The 22,131-nt window shown below is 43.4% G+C and overlaps 1 protein-coding gene across 2 annotated transcripts in view; it reads left to right on the top strand.

The window, feature by feature from the left end:
• Positions 1-1,194: 1,194 nt before the first annotated feature.
• The window catches only part of ZHX2 (zinc fingers and homeoboxes 2), a 113,485-nt gene continuing 92,548 nt past the window's right edge, over positions 1,195-22,131 (top strand). For both annotated transcript variants that reach the window (XM_077809845.1, XM_077809844.1), the window contains exon 1: positions 1,195-1,411. The gene's annotated coding sequence lies outside the window, so the exon portion shown is untranslated. The remainder of the gene's footprint in view (positions 1,412-22,131) is intronic.

The raw sequence follows: 22,131 nt of genomic DNA, 5'->3' as shown, positions 1-22,131 counted from the left end.
ATGCACTCCTCCAACAGCGCTGTTAAACGCTGGGTCGTGCCAATTTTGGCCTTGACGGGCCCCCCCCCCCATTATAATGCCTAAACAAAGAGCAAAACACCCACCCACCGTGCATCCTGGAACAAGAGGGCTGCTAATAGCAGATCCATTCCGCCCCCCAAGACTGGATCCTTACAGTTTTTGACCCCAAGCCGCAAAATGCCACTGTCTACCTGAACTACGTTTACACAGGAAAACTGGGTGTGAGGTATGCAGCCAAACATCAGCTGAATCCAGCAAGATTCAGGTGTCAAATTAGAGTGTTTGCATCTCTCTGTTAGGAGGATGTGATGGGACCAGGGGGGTTCTCGGGGGAGAATGGTAGAATCATAGCTTATTCTGTGTTCCCATAGTACAGTTTCTGTGTTTGTGGCCAAAAACACAGCGGGATCCAGATGCCAGATTTGAGGTGTGGTTCATCATGGGCTGGATAGTCAAGGTGCAGCAGGAACAGCTATTGCTTGCTCGCTTTTTAGGAGATCGCATCTGGGGGGGGACTAGGATCAAAAACTGACAGAACCCTGTTCTGGGCCCACGTCCGCGTATTTATGCCGCTGGCGCTGTGGGATGCATTGGGGTCCAGGTGGTTTGGGGGTTTTTTTGGTGTAAGAGCAGCGTTTACACTTGTGCTTCATGAAGCGTTACCATTTGGGGCGGGGGGGAAATGAGTAGGATCCAGATGCCAGAAGCGGATGGGGAGGGGCAGTTGCATGGGAATGTGTTGGAGGGGCTGGGGTATTTTCTAGGGGGTAGGGAAGAGACAGTGGGAGTGGTTATCCTTGTTCTCTATTTCGGTGGGATCGATTGGGGTCTTGGGTACAACATCAGCAGGATCCAGGTAGAAGCAGTTTTTGGCATATCCAATGATCTCTCTCCCGGCCCTGCCAACTCCTATCTAAATAATAATATAAAAAAACTGGCGGTAGCGATAGACTTTTAAGTTACCCAAAAGGGAGAGAACTCCCCCCCCTCCGACACACAGACACACGTGGATGGATCGCGGAGGGGGAGGAATTTTTTTTATAATGAGTCTCTTAAAGGCGCCTGGGTCAATTTCAGTTTCTAACTTTCTCCCAAATAAAGGGACCCCGGTGGAAGAGCCGCCGGTGGTATCGTATGCAAATACGCATGCTGACGTCAGAGATCATGTGGGTTTTGGCGTAGATCCCCACTGATCGAAGGATTTTTTTTTTTTAATTTAATTTTATTTTTTTGCCAGTGTTTGTGCTGCGGGGGGGGGGGTGGTGGCGGTGAGGGGGGCTTTGCCCAGGCTCCCCAGCCGGCTCCCACGTTCCCCAGCGTGGCGACAGGCAGAGCCCTTCCACTGGGGGAAAGTTCGTGCCGCCGCCGCCGCCTAAAGCCCTGGGCGCAGGTAAGAAACTCCCCCCCTCCTTCCCCTTCCCCCCCCCGCTTGCAAGAAACCCCGACCCGCCAGGGGAAGTGCCGAGGGCTCCCTCGAACCCGGGAACCTCGCTGCCCACATGCACTTGCGAGCGCTCCTGCTCCTCGCCTGAGCCCAGCGCGGCGCAGCCGGTCGCCAGCCACTCGGACCCAACTTTTCCTCCCCGACTAGCGCCTTCGGAAACGGGCTCGCGAAGGGAACTTCAGCTGGGAAGGAGGAGGAGGGGGGGGGGATTACAGCAGGGAGAGAAGCTGCAGGCTGGAGGGGGGATGATCTGATTTTGTTTAAACGTATCCGCCCCCCCCCCCATGCAAGTTTCGGTGAATGGGGCAGAGAAGAGGAGGAGGGAGAAGGAAAAAAAACATGTCTACGTTTCCCTGTGTCTGTCGACATCAGCAACACAAAATATGGCGTCCGCTTTCGACAGGGCGTTACGTAGAGGCGAGCAGGGAGATTTTTTTTTTTTTTTTTTTGGTATTGCTTCCTTTTAAAAGCTCCCTCTGGTTTAAAGCCAAATAAATCCGCGGATCTGGGTGCCCAACTGGGGGGGGGGGGCAGGTCCCCTGGCTCCTGCTGGAACGCGTAGCGTTTGCACCGCTCGCCGCCCCACTCCTCTGAGTTGGCAGAGATGGGGGGGGGTTATTCTTTCCCAGTGACGATTTGTCCTTAACGTGGTGGCAGGCACCATGACGCGCTGGGGCGCAGCCCCTTTAAATTCTAACAGCTCCTGGTAACTGCAGATAAGAGGTGAGAGAGAGAAGCAGCTGCTGAGATATTGTGTTACAATCATGAGCTAGAGTGTTTCTATCCCCGGCCCCGAGGTGGGTAGAGGTTGACACCCCCGCCCCAACACACTACCCCCACAGAAAACTTGCCACGACACTGATCATCCTCCAAACGGAGTTGCTCTTCTCTTTTTAGTGCATCCATCTTTCCTCCTTTTAAGAAAAAAAGTCTCTCTCAGTGGCTGGTGCTTTAAACCATCCCATCAGAGGTTAATTCCTCGTTGCTGGTGGTGGTGTTTTCAGTTCTTTTGTTGCAACTTGCTTTTCAAAGACAACGTTAGTAAACTTAGAAATCTTAGTTAAACTTGTCTCTTGGCTTCTTCCGACCACTTTTGGGAAGAGTCTTCCAGAATCCTGGCAGAGTTTTTGATTTTTATAAAGCATTACATCCGTGATTTTTGTTCTTTTCTGTCTTGGCTGAGACTAGGGGGAGAGAGGAAGAGAGACCGATTCTCTCGCGCCCCCCCCCCCCCCGTGTTGATAGGATTAAAACTTGGTTCTCAGGAAGTGAAGTTGTGATTTGCTGAGGAGTTCCACCTGATTGATTGACTTCAAAGACATGTGGGGGTCTCTGCCCTCAACTGTTTCCTGATTGCCTTTTGTTTGCTTTTACTGTGGGAATCCAGCCTTCCGCAATGCCAGCTTTTTAAATGACAGGTTTCAGAGTAGCAGCCGTGTTAGTCTGTATTCGCAAAAAGAAAAGGAGTACTTATGGCACCTTAGAGACTAACAAATTTATTTGAGCATAAGCTTTCGTTAGCTTTTTAAATGGGGCTTCTCTGGTAACTTTTTTGAATGAAAGTTCCTGATCTTGTCAGTGCAGATGCTGTTTGCAAACGATGGGAGTTGTAGAGGTTTGCAGGAGGCCTGCCAAAAGAGAAGAACAAAATAAACAAAACTTCTGTTAAAATTTGAAGTATAAAGGGGTGGGGAAAAATACTAAAGAACTGGGGAAGGAGAGCTAAGCAGGAGGTATTAAACCAAAAGGTAACTTTACATTTAGATGATCTCTGTGTTTCATCATCTCATTACATTTCTGTCCCAAGGCAGCAATGCCACAAAGCATCAGATGACTACCAACAAGAATATATATCTTGTAAAATGGCATATTTAACAACACCAGGGAGTTATGAAGCCCTCATAAGTGCTTGGTCACCAGTGGAATACTACTTGGTTTTTTTGTTTGTTTTAAATATGAGAATACAAGCAACCATAGTGTGATTTCTTCCCCCAGCTGCCATTTGACTGTGCAGATATCAGGGCCGCAGTTCAGGAAGATACTTCAGCATGTGCTTAACTTCAAGAACATGAAGCCTCAACTAATTTCCTGAATCAGGGCGTAACACATTAAAAATGACAACTACCTGAACTCCCTTTTTAAAAAGAAATATTCTGGTTGTGTAAGCACTCTCTGATCTCTAAAAAGGAAAAGGAGTACTTGTGGCACCTTAGAGACTAACCAATTTATTTGAGCATAAACTTTCGTGAGCTACAGCTCACTTCATTAGATGCATCAAATAAATTGGTTAGTCTCTAAGGTGCCACAAGTACTCCTTTTCTTTTTGCGAATACAGACTAGCATGGCTGTTACTCTGAAATCTCTGATCTCTGTTTCATTTTTTGGTTTACATACAAGTAGTTTGCCTCTTCCTTGTTAATGCTCTGCCTTTATTTGTTACTCTCAGTGCTATGGGTTAAGCATGTGGTCAGTCTCAGGTATGAGGCACTAACAACCTTGTAAAACCACTTAAATTCATAACTTTATGTATTAATTTCCCCATCAAAGAAAGCAATGTACTGCACAGTATGATAGTTGAAAATTTAAATGCTAAGAAACCTTTTAAAGTTTTAGCACCAGCCTTTATTCTCATTCTACACCTTTAACCTATTCATTCTTTCCAAAACCTCTACCATATATGGGTGGAAGATTTCACTTGTCATCTCCTCTCTGTGCCCCTTATGGTCCCAATCTAGGGAAGCACTTAAGCACATGCTTAATTTGAGCATGTTAATAGTCCAATTGATGTCAATATGACAACTCATGCCTAAAATTAAAGCTAGGTTCCCACCTGCTCCTCCACATAAAGAGCAGAAACTCTTTCAGGTTTTCTCCAGATAGGTTGCCAGTTGAAAGTGTTTGAAAGTAGCTCATTCTTGGATAAATAATTCCTCTCAAGTTCCAGAAGTCCTCTTCTCCAAGTTATGATAAATATGTGATCTCTAATCAGCATGTATAAAATTAATATGCTGGCCCTAGTACTAGATGTTAGTACCATCACATCTGTTCTTTTTGCTGGTGAAACTTTATAAGAGAAGACAGCACTTGAGTGTAAAAAAGGTATCCTTTTTTCTTTTTCTTTTCTTTTCTGAATCCCCAAAGTATCTGATTGCTGTTGACCAGGCCTGGATCTGCTTGTCCCTGTACAGAATGTTGATTTTAAGGCCAGAAATGACATCACAGTATTTGCATGTATCATGACTTCACTTTTTACTCCCCCTGTTCTTGGATGGTCTTGCAGAGTATCTTAGCTGCAGCACAGTTAATGTTTTGGGTCTGTTTGTGGTGTAGTTTGTTTTTGTTTTTATCCTGGCCCAAATTACTGTTGTTCATGTCCACTGAGTTTGAGGAATAAAAAGGGCTACTGACAATAAATAAAATAATATGTTGTGTATAATTTACGGCAGTATCGCTGTAAAACCAGATCCCTTCACAATTGAGGGGATGTCTTGTAGATAATAGGAAAATTAAGTTTAACTTTTCAATGAAAACAGTGAGATCTAGATTTTTGGCTTTTAAAAAGGAATTTCTTCCATGCTTTAGCATCACTTGACTAATAGTGTTTTGCCCTAATTTGTGAACCTTTCTGGTGGTAGCATATGTACACTTTAAAATAAGTAATAAAACGAAACACAAGAATAACACACAAGATTTGAATTTAAACCTACCAAAGTAACTCACTGCGTGGTGTGCAGATATGTTTATGGGTGTCACGTCAGCTGTAATTCATGTTTATTTTGTTGGTTTATTTTATAAACCATATAAAAATATATCATTCTGAAATTTATTACACATCTGCTTGTTACCCAGCACATATTAGTTTTGGTACAAAAATACACTTTAAGCTGTAAAGACCCTCTTGACTCCCAGATCTGCACCGAAAACATTCTTCATGTGCAACAGCTTTTATGGACACCACATTCTATTTCCACCGGCCTTAATATGTAGCAAAGCCTGGCTGAAATGAAGAGGGTATTTGCACCATTCAAAAGAAAGCAGTATCAGCACTACTAACCTCAGTCATTCAAAAATCATTAATCTGGCCCCAAAACATCATGACATTGACTTAAAAATCATGAGATTTTTAAGAACAATATATTTTGAGTTCTTTATACATACCTTGTCATTTTTGAGCCTCTACGGTTCATGTTTTTAAGCTATTCTCTACAGCCACAAGGATTAGAAACTTTCTTTATGTGAAAACTGAGATTAACGTCTCATGCCAAATACTGAGACTAGTGATAAAATCCTGAGAGTTGGCAACACTTGATTCCTGGCCTGGCCTAAAGTAAAGCTTGCCTAAAGTACTAAAAAGTTAAGTCAGTCCAGCTACGTCACTCAGGGGTGTGAAAAATCAACACCCCCGAGCAATGAAGTTAAGCCACTCTAACCCCTGGGATAGACAGCACTAGATGGATGGAAAAATTCTTCTGTCAACCTAGCTACTGCTTTTTGGTGAGCTAGATTACTTATACTGATGGGAGAATGCTGAAGTGCTGCGGCAGCTGTGTGTGCCACTGTAGGATTTCAAGCGTGGACAAGCCATGAATGCTGTAGTATTGCAGAGAAAGACACTGTGTAGTGTGATTTCACACATTCAGTGTTGGAGAGGCCAGGGCTGGATTAATGTACAGTATAGGTAAAGTAGGCACAAGACTACAGCCCAAATTTGTGGAGGCAAGGGGGGAACAGTTTTTTGTTTTGCTTTATTACCAATGCAGGTTTGCACACAGACTGAAAGCACTTCACTTACTTGAGTCGGTGGCTTTGCAGCCTGGCACACGGGGCCATGGTGCCACTCGCTAAAGTAAGTAAAGTTGTTTCAGTTCTTGTGCAAAGCCACTTCCCGCAGCTCCCATTGGCTGAGAATGGCGAACCGCGGGCACAGGGAATTGAGGGGCTCCATGCCTGCAGATGCTCAAAGTAAACAAAACGACAGTGTATTAGATATTCAATTCAATGATTTCATAGAGTTTTTAAAATCCATCAGATTTCGGAGTAGACCCCTTTGTAAGCCAACCCCCGCTCTTTGATGCGTCACATTTTTACCAAAAATATTCAGCTTATGAACAAGTATATACGGTATTTAAATTTTCACAGTTGTACAAAATTATGAGTTTTAAGTATTTTTTGGTTGATCTAAATTTTCAGTTGCAGGAAATTTGGGGCATGTCAGACAATTTATTTAATGAAGTAGCTGTTACAATTCAAAAAGTTAAAGCTGTATAACCAATAAAACACGAAGTATCAACTTCGTGTCAAAACATACTAGAGCTTGAATTACGGATAAGTACTTTTGTAAGTTCTCAGGCAGCAGCTTTCTTAATTCACCCATCTATAAATTTCTATTATCGATGGAAATATTTTTTCATCAATGTGTGTACAGTCAAATCAAATCAACATTTACCATAAAAATACTTACCAATAAAAATTTTAATCCTTCCAACCCTACATAAGAAGTACCTTTGAAGACATGCATTCTAATAGACGAATACATGCATTACAAAGTTAAACACACTGCAACTAATGCTGAAAGGATCTTGAAATTCACTCTTGTGAGGCCACATCTCTGTTACGAAATTAAGGTGTTGAGCCAGGACAGACCTATGCTACTGCTGCCATTCAGCCATCCAGGAGCCAGTGGGGATTTTCATATTTGGCAGTGGGAACACAGTAGCAGGAGCCAGCAGGGAGCTCGAATGGGCAAGGAATGTTGAGGAGGGGACTGGAAGCAAATTGTGAGGAAGCAGATCTGTGTATTGTGTACCGTTAAAAACAGCGCACTGGGTGAAATTCTGTTGAGGGCCTGCTGAAAGATCTATGCCTCACATACATCCTGGGGTAAGAGCATGGATGATAAATAGAAAATTCCAGGAACTTCCTTAACACAAATGTGTTTCACTCTGTTAAAAATACAAGGCTATGCAACCAGAATTCTGATGACTACATACCCCATGAGAATTCCTTGATTGAATTCTAACCCCATAATTTGGATGAATGTATGTTTATTTTCCAGACTTTTGTTTATAAAGACCTTGGTTAATATTCCACATGTATTTTGGGCTCTCTTGCTCCCCTCTCTCCATAGTGGAATGTTCCACTAGAGGAAAACGGAACAACCATGCCACCCAGTCAGGCTTCCCTGATGGTGTGAAAGCTGCACGAGCTGTGACTCTTATTAAAAAGAGAGCGTCAGAACACTGGAGAGCCCTGTGTGCTGCAGGATCCTGTTGTTCATAGATATGGAAGAAAAGACATCCGAAGGCCAGGTCTACAGTAGGAGCGCTTTGCCAATATAGACATACTGGTGCGCTATGCTAGCAAAGCACTTCTAGTGTGTGCACGGCTGACACCAGCAAAACTGCACTTTTGCTGGCATAGTGTCTTCCAACCCTGTCAGTGAAATAAGTGACGTCTGCAAAAGAGCAGTTTTGCTGGTGCAAGTGCATTTGCATTAGGGGCTTTTGCTGGCACAGCTGCGTCGGTCACAAATCACGCCTCATCATACCCCTGACAACATGTCTATGCCAGCAAAAATTTGTAGTGAAGACCTGGCCTAAAACATGCCAGAGCAGAGCTGTTTGCTGCAGTATATTTCTCCATTTCTTGGTCTCTTCAGATCAAGACTGGGTGCCTTTCTGGAAGTTATGGTTTAGCCGAACAAGTTGTTGTGCTCAATATAGAGTAACTGGGTGAAATTTAATGGCTTCTGATATACAGGAGATCAGATTCAGCAATTCTCAAACTGTGGGTCGGGACCCCAAAGTGGGTCGCGATCCAATTTTAATGGGGTCGCCAGGGCTGGCTTAGAGTTGCTGGGGCTGGGCTAGGTTACAGGCCCCCGGCCTGGGCTGGGCCTTGGGCTTTGCTCAGGCTTCAGTCCCCCACTTTCTGGGGTCGTGTAGTAATTTTTGTTGTCAGAAGGGAGTCACGGTGCTATGAAGTTTGAGAACCCCTGGATTAGATGATCTACTGGTCCCATCTCAACTTAAATTCTGTGCATCTAAGAATTTCCCAGTGGTTTGTCCAGGCTAGTTTTAAATATCTTAGAGATCTGCTTGGGTGGCTGTTCCACACCCTAATATATCTTTCTTGCTGCCAGGAAATTTTTCCTGATATTTGGACTCCGTTTTCCTTTCTTAATTTGTGCCTATTAGTCCTAGTTTTACCCCCTTTACCATCCTAAATAATTTCTCTGTTTATTATTTGCACCCTCCAGTTAACTGTAGATTTCAGATCCTCTCTTAGTTGTCTGTTTTTACCATACTATTGGTCGGTAAATGCTGAAACTGTTTTTACTCATTTGGGCTTTGAACAGTAAAACAGATTCTGAGAGCTTTTCTGACCTGCCTAAGTGAGTGATCAGAAATAAGGAAGCTTAAGGTTACTTTACACTGCTTTTTAGGAGTTAGTTAACCTACTGTCTAGACTGGTGTAGGGAAGATGAAAGAAATAGTTTCTGGTACATCTCTTATGACAGAAGTTGTCATGTGAAAAATGTGATTCCTGCCTTTTTAAACAGAATCTTTGTATTTACTTTAATTTTTTTTAAAAAAAAAGAAAAAACCAAAACCCTACAAAAGAAAAGAGCTAGCAGTTAACTCTGTAGACAGCATGGAAGGGGTTTGATACAATGCTGAAGAAAAAAGCCCATGGACCTTTTGACATAGGTGTTCTTTTTCCCTGCTCTCCAAGCTTTCTGGGATTTTTTCCCCCTCCTTATCCCTAAATTTATATTTCATGCTTGTTAGTTTCAGTTACATAATATTACACTTCAGTAAGATGTTAGAAGCTGGAGATTCTTGCTTCTTTTTTATATATATAAGATAAAAGCCAAAGAGTAGAAAGTTTCATCTCAAGTTTGAGATAGTCTGTGTTCTGTATTTCAAAGACTCCATGGTTAGGAGCTGTAAGGACTAATCCCACAAGGTTTTGAACACCTTCATAGAGAAGAAGACTAATTTAATCATAGAATATCAGGGTTGGAAGGGACCTCAGGAGGTCATCTAGTCCAACAACCCCCTGCTCAAAGCAGGACCAATCCCCAATTTTTGGCCCAGATCCCTAAATGGCCCCTTCAAGGATTGAACTCACAACCCTGGGTTTAGCAGGCCAATGCTCAAACCACTGATTCAGTTTCCACTCAGCATCTGCCTCACTGAAGGCTGGTGATTATCTCTCAGTAAACGAAGTCTGAATAGTTTCACCTGCAATGTTGTTTGACATGATTTTTTTCACCACCAAAGCAGAACCGTGTTGTTGAATTCCTCCTGCCTACTGTTTAGTACTAGCTGTAAGTTACTGCAAGGAATTTTTCTCATCTCGTCTCCACGGATATGCTGAGAGTGCACCGATGGTGCAAATTGTATTGCTAATGTTCTTTCACGTTTTGATATGGCTTCCCTGAAACTTACAAAATATCAAGTTATCAGAGAGAGAAGGGATCATGATCTTGCTGGTTAAAGCCAGGGGTGAAAGAAACCTAAAGGACTTATCGGTATGCCGGAGTGCTGAGCAGGGGGCCGGGCCTCAACCGGAAGGAGCCGGGCCTCAACTGGAAGAGGCAGGCCTTTAAATCCCCGGACCCTTTGAATCACCGCCGGAGCCCTGGGCTGCCGTTGCTACCCCGGGACTCTGGCAGTGGGGCTCTGGTAGCAATTTAAAGGGCCCAGGGCACCAGCCGCCACTACCACAGTGGAGTCCCAGGCCTTTTAAATCGCTGCTGGAGCCCCGGATGCTCCTGGCTGCCACTGCTACCCCAGGACTCCAGCAGCGGGGCTCTGGCAGCTGCCAGGAGCCTTGGGCCCTTTAAATCGCCTGCCTAGGGAAGCTGCCCCCTGCCGCTACGGTCAGCTGTGTACCAGCTCTTGCTGATACGCCATACCGGCTTACTTTCACCTCTGGTTAAAGCTAAGTAAACCCGCTGCGTTTCTCAAAAAAAAAAAATTGCAATTCACTCTTTTGGAGCAGAGTGATACTAGGTCAAATCTAATTTGTTTCCTGTAATTCAGAAGAAAGGATGTTGTTTTAATAGTTGGCTCCCTTCCATTGAAAGCTTTTGATAGTAGCAGACTGCTATAAAGGATACACCTCCTTGCCGATTGTCATCACCTTCAGTCTTACTGCTTTGGATGGCTTGCAGCAGGCTGACTAACAGCCGTCCATGTCCTGGGTCAAATGTAGTCATTGATGCTGTACTGCTTGGTTCATGTCCTTACTGATGGGCCCAGGCCATACTAACCATTCCATTAGTATCCATTCTAGTATGCTACGTTTATGATGCTGCTATCTCCTAGCTCAGTTCTAAAACAAAATAGGAAGGGATCATGATCTAGTGATTAAAGCACAGATTGGGAGTGGAGTCTGGGTTTGGTTCCTGATTGCACGTTCTTGCTGTGTAGCGCTGGGCAAGTATCCTAGGAACTGATTTCAGAAGTGCTGAGCACCAGAAACACTCGGCAACAGTAAGGAAGGTGCAAGGACTGAACATCTTTGAAGATGAGGCCTTAGGCTTCTCTTTGTCTTCCCTTTTTGTAAAATAAGGATGATCATGCTTATCTCACTGGGGTATTGTGAGGTTCATTCACTGTAAAGCACTGGGACATCTTTGGATGGAAGGTACTAGATTGCCACAGTGGGGAGCGGAGAGGTCTGTCCCTTTGGAATAATCTGAATTCCCATGTAGATCATTCTCCTCAGTTTGCGAGAGGAGGCTAATGCCATTTGGGGGAAGGACAGGATTGTGTTGTGACTCAGCACTGTCCTAGATCTCATTATCCCCAACCTCATTCGTGAACTGTTTGTCCTCTGTAAAGTTCATTGAGAAAGCAATCTTGAACTTCTACAGTATTCACACCCTGAAACAGTACAGCCAGTCTGTTAGAGAAGAGACGTCCCATTGTACTCACCCATTCCCTTGTTTTTAAAGGATTCAATTATTTTCTTCTTTTAGGAGTACAGGTGATCAAATGTCTTGGGGGGAAAAAAGCATTAACTTTTCTTACCAATAAACAGGTTTGAGGGAATCCTCCATGTAGTGGCACTATCCACTTGAGAAGCCTGAGGAAATTTTTATCTTAAAACAATATTTTCCTGCCCACTCTGTCTAGCATAGACTGGCTTACCAGAGGAACAGATTGTGAACTTTTCTTAAAGGGGATTGTTTGGGATGGAGGTGAAGAGAGAGCAAATAAAGGAAGCTGTTTTGCTTAAGATGCCAAGTTGGGAACAAAATATCCATTCAGACTTAAAAAGCGCAAGCACCCTTTACGTTATCAAACACAATATTTATTGGGAGCTCTTCCTCCTTTACCTGCTGAGTCTGGGATTTCTTTCATTTGCCTTTGAAAACAGATGATCCCAATTGCAGTTACCAGCAAAGGGGCATTATGGGGTTGGCAGGCAGTTGTGCTCGCATTGTTTGGCGCAAGACAAGTGCAGATTCCAAACCCCAGATCTTAGAAGGTTAGGAAAACCCATCTACTCTCTAAACTCTTTTGCTTTCGAGTATACAGGTATTTGAAGCACCCTCAAATCCCCTTGCGTTCTGTTACCCATTTGAGACCTTTGCCTTTCTCAAAAGTTATTTTATTCCAGAAGCTTTTCATGCCTGCCATGCTGTAGAGATTTGCCTCTTGGGACGGACTAACTGAAGGTGTGTGGCTGTCGACTAACTTGGAGAGTAGAATCTGCTCTTCAGGACAGTTGTCATCCCACTCATTGGTGATAGTCCTTCTTTATCTCCATTTTGATTGAGAGCACCCTTAATCCAGATGATGCAGCCAAATGTGAGATATTCATGGTATCTCCAAGTAGGCGGAGAAGGAATGTCACAAGCGATCTTGTGCCAAACCATACAAAAGATCTTCACTCCATCCCATCTCTTCTCAAATACCAGAAGATCACAGCACTGTCTTGTGGGTATAAATTAATCTCATGAAATCTGAACTCTTTCTACTTCACTCTTGCATCTTTACAAGAGTACTGTCTCATTATTGCTAAAACTCTATGGGCAGGCAACTAAATTTCCTCTTTTGGCATTGGAAGGATCAAAGAGTTGAGACTTGCCTGTAGGTCTTAGTTTCTTGGCAGGCCTTTCTAGTATCCTTTCCATTTCCCCCCACGGCCGCTGCTTTCAAGTGCTCTGTATCATGACAATGAGTTTGCAAGAGGGGGCTGCTCCTGGGTGATGTAACATTGGTCTCCCTCTACAGAGCGAGCACATTGCCTTCACAGAGTCTCTACTAGTCTGGGAAGAGAAGGACCAAGCTTGGCTCCCATTTCTGAAAATCTGACCAATGTTTTGGTGCCTAAATGGGAGCTGAGCTCTTTTGAAAATCTGGCCCTGATTGTGGGTACAGAATTCTTTTGAAAATTCTGGCTTTACTGACCACAGTGTTGGAAAACACCTGGCTCTCTCCGCAAGGGTTAGGGGTGTTTGCCACAGTGACAGATTGTATGATGGGGTCGCTTGTGATGGTAGCGGCCCTTGAGCAGGGCTCAGCGGCCCTAAGGCTCATTTTTGGTTTTTGTCATAGAACATCAAGGTTAGAAGGGACCTCAGGAGGTCATCTAGTCCAACCCCCTGCTCAAAGCAGGACGAGTCCCCAAATCCCTAAATGGCCCCCGCAAGGATTGAACTCCCAACCCTGGGTTTAGCAGGCTCAAACCACTGAGTTATCCCTCCTCCTCTCATTTGTTCCTAAAAGCTAGGGCTGCCGATTTTGATTGGATGTAGTCCTGGAGATTTCATCACATGACATAATCTTTAATTAAAGATTAATCTTTGGCCTGGAGTCTCCAGGAATTAAACCTGGAGGGTTGGCAACCTTACTAAAAGTATATGCTTCAGGGTTACAGCCAGCCACCTGCAGGGGTCAGGAAGAAATCTTCCCTCCCCCACCCACACACACGGACATATGCACTCAGTGTATTCTGGGTTTGTTTTGTTTTGTTTCTCCTTTCTTTGAAGCGTCATGACCACAGCTGGTGAAGGGACATTGGACAAAATGGGCCAGGGCTCTGAGGTGGCACTGAGCCCTCCCTCTCTGATGCTTGCCTGGCTGGTTCTTGCTCACATACTCAGAGTCTAACTCATTGCCATATGTGGGGTCAGGAAGGAGTTTTTCCTCCAGGCTAGCTTAGCTGTGACCTTGGGGGCGGGGGTCACCTTCCTCAGCAGTGTGTGTGGGTGCAGGTCACTTGCAAAGATTATCTGGGTATATCTCACTTAATCATTTCCCTGCCATTGCAGGGCAGTCAGGCACAGGTGCACCTCCGTCCCTCCTATTCTGTCTGTGGCACATCATAGTCTAGCCTCTTGTGGGCTGTCATACATTGGTCTACTTTCCGTGGTTGGGCTTAATGTGCAGTAGGTATTAGCGGCCTGTGAGATATAGGAGGTCAGAATGGATGAGCAGGTGGTCCCTGCTGGCCTTCAACTCTGTGACACAATCCGATTACAGTTTGGGTGACTAGCATTCTGCCTGCCTAAATTCACACTGCAGTTCCGGGCGGATGTTTCATGTACTGTCCTAAACTTTTGCGGTGAGCTACTGGGTGGTTTTTACTTTCCATTTCAGTGGTGAGTAAAGGTCTTTGTGAGGCAGAGAGTGAAAGAGCTTTGTGATCCTTTGGGGAGAAAAAGTTGTGTATAAGTCTAAGCCTATTTTTCCTTGATGCTCCAGGTTTATGTGAGATAAACGCAGATCACAAACAAAGTTGCAAGTGGTATGTCTTTGTCTCAGGATTAGGGAGTTCAGGACTTCCTCCATCTGCAGCTCTGTTATTGGAGTCGTGACTAAATTGTCCTCCTTCAAGGATGGTGTACAATGCTCAGTGTGTCCAGGTTAAAGCCTTTTGCGTGGTTCCCAAAGCCAGAATTGCTGTCTATTCTATTGTGTCCATCACGGTCACTGTCTTGAACTGAGTCTTCACTTTACTTTATGTACCTTTTTAAAGCCTGTATTTATGTGTACTCTCTAATCTGCTGCATCTCAATAGTCTCTCATCCCTTGGACAGGATACATTTCTAAGCTAGGAGCATTCTAGTTGTAAAATCACATTTGACAGGTTGCAAAACTAATGTCCCATCCAAGAACTGGACTTTCAGTTTCCTGACAACAAGGAATTAAAAAAAAAAAAAAAACCACACACTATACATTTACCATTATTTGTGTCCACTTGTTCGAGCAAAGTAGAGTCCTAGAAGGCCAAATAAAATGGAAGTAATATCAGGGCTCACTGAAATGGCATCTTTCCTCTTTATTAGAATTCCAATTGCAGAACTCCAACAGATCCCCTCCAAAAATTGATGGATTCTGTCCTGTTTTGTTAAGTGGAATGTAAAATTTGCTTCTTGACTGAAAAGGTATATAATGTGACTAGTGTGTGGCAATACCACTGCTGTCTGGAATCAAAACCTCTGTGGCATAGGCACTCTACTGCAAACAGGTTCTCCTGTAAGCACAAGTGGTAGGAGGAATGTGATTTTGGAGTAGGAAGATTCTCTAAGAGTTTCCTAGGGACCACGGGTGTACAGCACAGTAGCAAACATAAATTGCTAAGTGATCATGGATGTTTTATAATATCAGTTTGTTAAAATACCTATATCTGATGCATCCTTTACTCTCACAGATTGACTGGGTATCAGCAGTGCCTTTTGCTAGGTAAGATTTGGTCCAACTGGTTCACAGTTTGTGTCATGGTTTTTCTCAGTCATGAGGTGGTTTTGGAAATCAGTCTGTTTTTGTTAACACCATTGGAGAGATGAATTCCACTTCTTTCCTCTCCTCTCCCTTCCCCCCTCACCCCTCCTTTTTGGATCTCTAGATGGAGGCAGTTACCTCATGCTGTAATGTTATGCTGGCATCCCACTTGTTTCATTCAGCTAGGCACTGCAATAGCTTCCTTCTGAAAAACCTCCCCCACGCCAGCTTTCTGGCATAGATCAGTTGGGAGACCATTCTTCTGCTCGAATGTTACAGCTGGCCTGCACAACAGAGCAAAAGGGACTGTGCATTGACATGGTTCATTATGACTCTTTTTCAAAGTCCAGACTACTCATTCTGAAACATCGCTTGCCTTTTGGTCTAATCAGTTGGGTCTCTTTGGTGCCAACTAGATACATTTTTGGCTTGCCCGAGCATCATTGGCGGTTTGCTGCGTTTTAAAATCTGTAAGCAAAACAGTACACTTATAAAGTACTGAAAAACCAGCAGTGTGCATGGTTAATAACACACCCTTCCGGACACTTATGAACCCCCTACCCCTAAATTCATATCAGTGAATCTCATTATGTTTGTTGTAAAATAAAGCAGTTATAATATGAATATAGGAGGCCAGTTAAAAAGCATCTGAAGTCAGTTAGGTTAGTGGTTCTCAATCAGGGGTACGTGTACCCTTGGGGGTACACAGAGGTCTTCCAGAGGGTACATCAACTCCTCTAGATATTTGCCTTGTTTTACAACAGGCTGCATAAAAAGCACTAGCAAAGTCAGTACAATCTGAAATTTCATACAGACGATGACTTGTTTATATTGGTCTATGTACAATACACTGAAGTGTAAGTACAATATAAAATCCATTGTAATAGAAATAATGTAAAAATGATAAAGTAAGCAAATTTTCACTATTGGTGTGCTGTGACACTTCTGTATTTTTATGTCTGATTTTTGTAAGCAAGTAGTTTTTAAGGGTGAAGCTTGGGGGATGCAAGACAAATCAGACTCCTGAAAGGGGTACAATAGTCTGGAAAGACTGAGAGCCACTGTGTTAGATGACATTTTAGTTATTAAACTTCTCTGGCTGTTCAGTACCTCTAAAAATCTATTTTCAAAGATGTAAATATTGTTTTTTATTATTTGTAAAAAACCCACACATATCTGGGCTTGACCATTTTTTTTTTTTGTAGGCAAAGTTTCAGCCCAATGTGATTTAAACAGTTTTAATGTATTAAAGTATTTAAATCAAAGGTTATAATCAATTTAGGAGATTCCACACTTAAAATACGAAAAATGTTACTTCCCATGGGTTTTAAGGGGAAGCTCTTGTGACTTTGTTGCTAATTATGCATGTTATTATTTGGTCCAAGTGATAATTTTTGTACTCAAGTAATTATTTACTAGAAATGTACAATAATAAATTCCTATTTTAAAGGGCTTTATACATCGAGGATTTAAAAAACCAAAACACCTCTCTTCTGTACTGAAACTTGACAGGTAGGGCCTCATTGATGTGGAAGGAAGATGACTATTTTTGTTTAAAACTAGAAAGTAGCTAATTTTATAGCAGTGCTCATACAGAGGAGCACAAAATCTTACCTGAAAATGCTGTTTAGGGTATAATTATTTTTGGTGGGGGTGGGATGAGAAGAGAACATTCTTGCTCTGCCTTTTCAACATGCGCGTGCAGGTTTCTTAGTCCAAATCTTAATTAATTTTGTTTTGTTTGCAAAACACTGGGCCAAATGCTGCACTCAGTTGTACCAGAGTAACTCCAGATTTGCACTGGTATAACAGAGACCAGAAGCTGGTCAATAGTTTTGCAAAGAAAACTCCCTCTTTTTTTACATTCTTCCTAATTAATCTAGAGCTCCTGAAAGGTTCTGAATTGATAGCCTTCCACCAAAGTGCTTGGTGTAGCTTCAGAACAGGTACAGCTCAGCCAGCAACAATGAAAGCTTCCCCACGCTGCCCTGCTAACAACCTGGAAGGAACGTTTCCTGAGAGCGAGAATGCAGGTCACTTTCATTGCCCATTCAGTTCTTGGCCTGTCTTTTGAGATGGCCTGTTTTCACACCAGTTGTAGTTATTGATGTTAACGATGAAGACCAGTGGTGGGCAACCTAGCCCGTCAGGGCAATCCGCTGGTGGCCCCCGCTTCCTGCAGTTCCCATTGGCCAGGAATAGTGAACCGTGGCCACTGGGAGCTGCAGGCGACCGTGCCTGTGGACCGTCAATGTAAACAAACTGTCTCATGGCCTGCCAGCAGATTACCCTGATAGGCCACAGGTTGCCTACCACTGATGTACACTTTCTGGTCAAGTGGGAATCGGTTGAGGTCCCCAAATTCTTGTCAGATGGGCCTCTGAGTAGCCGTCAGGTAGTTACAACTTTTGTCCTCTGGCAACCTGGGCTGTATTTGAGCTAATGGCCAGGACATGTTTCTGTTATTGAAACAAACCTGCAAATACATCTTTTGGCAGTCTGCTGTTTGTGTACAGGGCCTGATACTTCATTCCTTAGTTGAGTAAAACGTCCATTCAGAGAAAGGAGAGTTTTTTGCACAAATAGGAAATGCTGAATCATACCCATCCTCCCTGCGAGTCTAATGCCTCCAGGTGCTGAGCACCCTCAAATCCCTTGTACTTCAATGGAAATTAAGAGTGCTTAGTACTTTCCAGGGGCACTGCAAATGCACATGACTGTATAAAGAAGGGAATATCAAGTAGGAGTAGGGCAGTGGGTATTACCTCTGTATACAGAGTGTTACAGTAATACATGTATTACAGGGAGACCAATCCTGTAATACTATGTTCAGTTCTAGTGTCCGTGCTTTAAAAAGGATGTTGGAAAAACTTGGAGAGGGTTGCAAGAATGATCCGTGGTCTGAAACAATCTAGTGGACAAAGGTATAACAGGATCTAATGACTGGAAGCTGAAATCAGAACATTTCAAACCAGAAATCAAAGGTAAATTTTTACAAGTGAGGGCAACCAACAAGTGGATACCACCATGGCAACGGATTACAGATGTAGTAAAGACTCCATCTCTTGGGGTTTTAAACCAACGATGGATGACTTTAAAAGAGATGCTCTAATTCAGTGGTTCTCAATTTTTTCCATACCATGGCTCTCTTTTAGCAACAGAAAAATCTTTCAGAATTCCCTTCCCATCTAGCCCTAAAGACGGAAGATGGTTGCAAGCCCCTGAAACCAGTTTGGAACCTCACCAAGGGTTGCAACTCCAAGGCTGAGAACCCACACTCTAGTGCAACCACAAATTACTGTGCTCAATGCCAGGTGAAATTCTATAGCTTATACTTTGCAAGTAAGTCTGCCTAGGTGGTCATGGTGGTCTCTTCTGGCGTCCAACTTACATCCAGTGGGATTTTTGTCTGGGATAGTTTGGAAATGGTTGGGGGATGGGAGCTGAATGCTCACCATGAAAGGTCCTGACTTTAAGGGTCAGATGTGGAAATATCTGAAGATAAAGGTATTTCAGTTGGCTCTCTTCTGCACAGAGCGTCAAATTCAAAACCGGTGTAAACTGATGCAACTGCTCTGGTCAGTGGAACGACACCTGCCTACAGTCAGTCTGAATTTGGCTCATCAGATGCGGCTCAGAACAAGTAAATAGCTAATGCTCCTAGAACACTCAGTTCTAGGAGAGCTTTGCACAAATGAGGACTGGGATCTTACCATGTGTGTTGAGTAAATTGAACTTGTCATATTGCTTTTATAAGTAAGGAACAGTGTTGATATGTTTGGATAGGGGTAATTGATGAAGGGATCTTGCAATTCTTATACTGTACTAAATGGGCAGACATTTCTATTCTTGCCTCGCCTAGCTCCAGCCACAGCTGTCTCATCAACTATTAATGACCTGCTCATTAATGCTATAGAGGGCTAGGACCAATCTTGCAAGTTTTCTGGGCTCTTTCCTGAAATATTTATGACTTGCTCACTATGCAAAAGGGCAAGAGCAACAGCAGATAACAACATGCCTTCAAGTTTCATTTAGTATTATTATTAATATTATGAATATGAACAAGGCAGTTTCTTTCTTCTCTCTTTCTGAAGTTGCACTGCACATCTAGCTGGAGGGTCAAACAGCCTGCCTATAATTGACAGTTTTGAAGCACCAGCTAGTCAACGGGTCCCAAGCTGTATATTTGTCATACGCTCCAAGCTAAATTCTGTAACAAAGCAGATTCATAACCAAAGCAATGCAACCTACATACTTGTCCCCACCTTCCTGCAAAGTTACAGCTAATTTGCAAATGATTTGCCTTTGATGTAGTGTTTGCCTCTGATATCAATGTGAGTTAGAGACGTTAAACCAGTTAAGCCTCACAACAACCTTACTAAGTCGAAAGTATTATCTCTCTTTTGTGGGGAGATGGGGATATTGAGGCACAAAGGTTAAACGGTTTGTCCAAGGCTGAGTTGCAGTAAGTCAGCCGGGTCTGCATGTGGTTTTTCTAAATTTTGCTCAGGCTTTCAATTAAATAGCATTCACCACTTCCTCTCGCAGGATTGATGGCTCCGGCTCCACGCTCTCTTTTCTGTCATCCTGTTTTTATGAGTGGCTCTGGTGAGACATACAGATTGACACAGTAATCTCTCCACCTGTATTTAATATCATCACCCTCAGTCAGGCTCTGCCATCATGATCTTTTATTAAGTTTGGTCACAGAGAAAACCTTTTGGTAAACAGGTCTGCCCACATGAACATACCTTTTGTATAATTACTCTTTATAATTCTCGAGTTCCATATATTATACTGTTATATATTTGTTCTTGTCTCATCTAGTCTGCCTCTCAGTCTGTGTACTCAGTTCCTTATATTCTGTCCTTCAGAGTCATTCTCTTCCACTCTGCATCCTTTTTCCATCAGCTCAAACACCGTCTCAGTTAACCATTGTGCAGACCAACTCGGACTTTCCTGGATGTGTGCTTTGGCAAGTTTCAAGCATAATGGTTTTCAGTTTATTCCGGGTTTTGTTGGGGGTTGTTCTCTTTTCACCTGTGCCAATGCTTTACATGCATTCTGGACAGAGGTTATATAAGTCTACTGGGGACTTCTTATAGGACAGTACTAGGGGTAGACAACATACCTGCAGAATTGTTGCACTGGAGAACCGAATGAAAGGAATTTTTCTGCCCTTATCAAAGAAGGGAGACACATAGCAGTGTAGTAAATATCGTGCCGTTTCCCAGATCATGCACGCAAGCAAAATTCCCATTCTTCGTAATCCAGGATCACAAGAAGCAAAGGATAGAAGCAGAACTACCACCACAGTCAGCTGGTCTCGGAGAGAGCTGAGCCACATATGGACCAAATAGCAAATATCCATTGAAAAATGCAGAGAGTACAATTGCCCATTGATCATGTGCTTCATTGATGACTCAAAAGCATTGATATTGCCTGACACAACTGTCTTTGAAGGACACTGGCAGACTTGGGGATTACATACTATCTCATTGAGCTCATTGCAAGTCTCCACCAACCACAGACCACAGTGCAAACCGCAGTAGGCCACAGAGACTGGGTTTCCATAAGACAGGATAGAAGCAGACACTGATGTCCGATGCAAATTTATGTACTTTGGCCGCATTAGGCATAGAGATAGAAATCCCCTTGAGAAAGTATTATGGAAAGAATGATGGAAGGCCCTCCTAGTAGGGGATGACCAGTGGAAAAAAATGGATGGATGGTGTGTAACAGATCACGGGAAGGTTAGTTGCTGAGGCTCAAAGTTAGCGATGGATCGTGAAGGGTTCCAAAACTTCTGCTGTGCTGTCACCGATATTCATACGTGAGTAAATGGATTTACTGACTTCTGATTAAAATACTCTCTCTTTCATACTAAGAGTACACGTGTACCATGTCCAACAGCGCTCTAGCTACTGCACTTGGTATATGAATGAATTCTCTTGCTGGGATTCAGAGCTTCATGCCCCATGCTGACAGGTCATTCCTCTTTCTCCTGCCTCCTCTCACTACGTCCATTGTAGTAGGGTCTAAAAGAGATGCAACAGGAGGGTGAAAGGCTCTCAACTGGAGTATTGTGTCCAGTTCTGGGTACCAATTTCAGGAAATACGTGGAGAACTTGGAGAGAGTCCAGAGAAGAGCCACAAAAATGATTAAAGGTCTAGAAAACATGACCTATGAGGGAATATTTAAAAATTTGGGTTTGTTTAGTCTGGAAAAGAGAAGACTGAGGGGGGGACATAACAGTTGTCAAGTTCATAAAAGGTTGTAACAAGGAGGAGGGAGAAAAATTATTGTTCTTAACCTCTGAGGATAGGACAAGAAGCAATGGGCTTAAATTACAGCAAGGGAGGTTTAGGTTGGACATTAGGACAAACTTCCTAACTGTCAGGGTGGTTAAGTACTGGAATAAATTGCCCAGGGAGGTTATGGAATCTCCATAATTGGAGATTTTTAAGAGCAGGTTAGACCAACACCTGTCAGGGATGGTCTAGATAATACTTAGCCCTGCCATAAGTGCAGGGGACCGGACTAGATGACCTCTCAAGGTCCCTTCCAGTCCTATGATACCATGAAGGCTGAAAAGACCTTCAGTCCCAGAGCGCCAAGTAGCCAGTCTGTTTCATGTTCCTTCCAGTTTGACAATCATGTGATTTGTCATTAGTTTGACCATCATTGGAATTTTCCCCTTCTCTGTGAAATGGGCAGGTAGGGGGTGTCCTTTAACCAGAGAATAGCTAAAGATTGGCATGGATCTTGGCCATCCCCTCTCCCAACATCATAGTTCCATGCTGCCATAGGCTGCCATCTGTAGGCATTAATGTTGTTTGAAGGTTCATTGACTCCTGATTGGATATATTGGCTCAATGAGCACACATGCCTCGGTGAATAGCTGCTCCCCACCTCCAGCC

Source organism: Eretmochelys imbricata, chromosome 2 (genome assembly GCF_965152235.1).
Source record: "Eretmochelys imbricata isolate rEreImb1 chromosome 2, rEreImb1.hap1, whole genome shotgun sequence".
In the NCBI taxonomy this organism is placed as follows: domain Eukaryota; kingdom Metazoa; phylum Chordata; order Testudines; family Cheloniidae; genus Eretmochelys; species Eretmochelys imbricata.
Note: the sequence above shows the minus strand (reverse complement) of the source record. Positions and strands in the feature narration are given on the sequence as shown.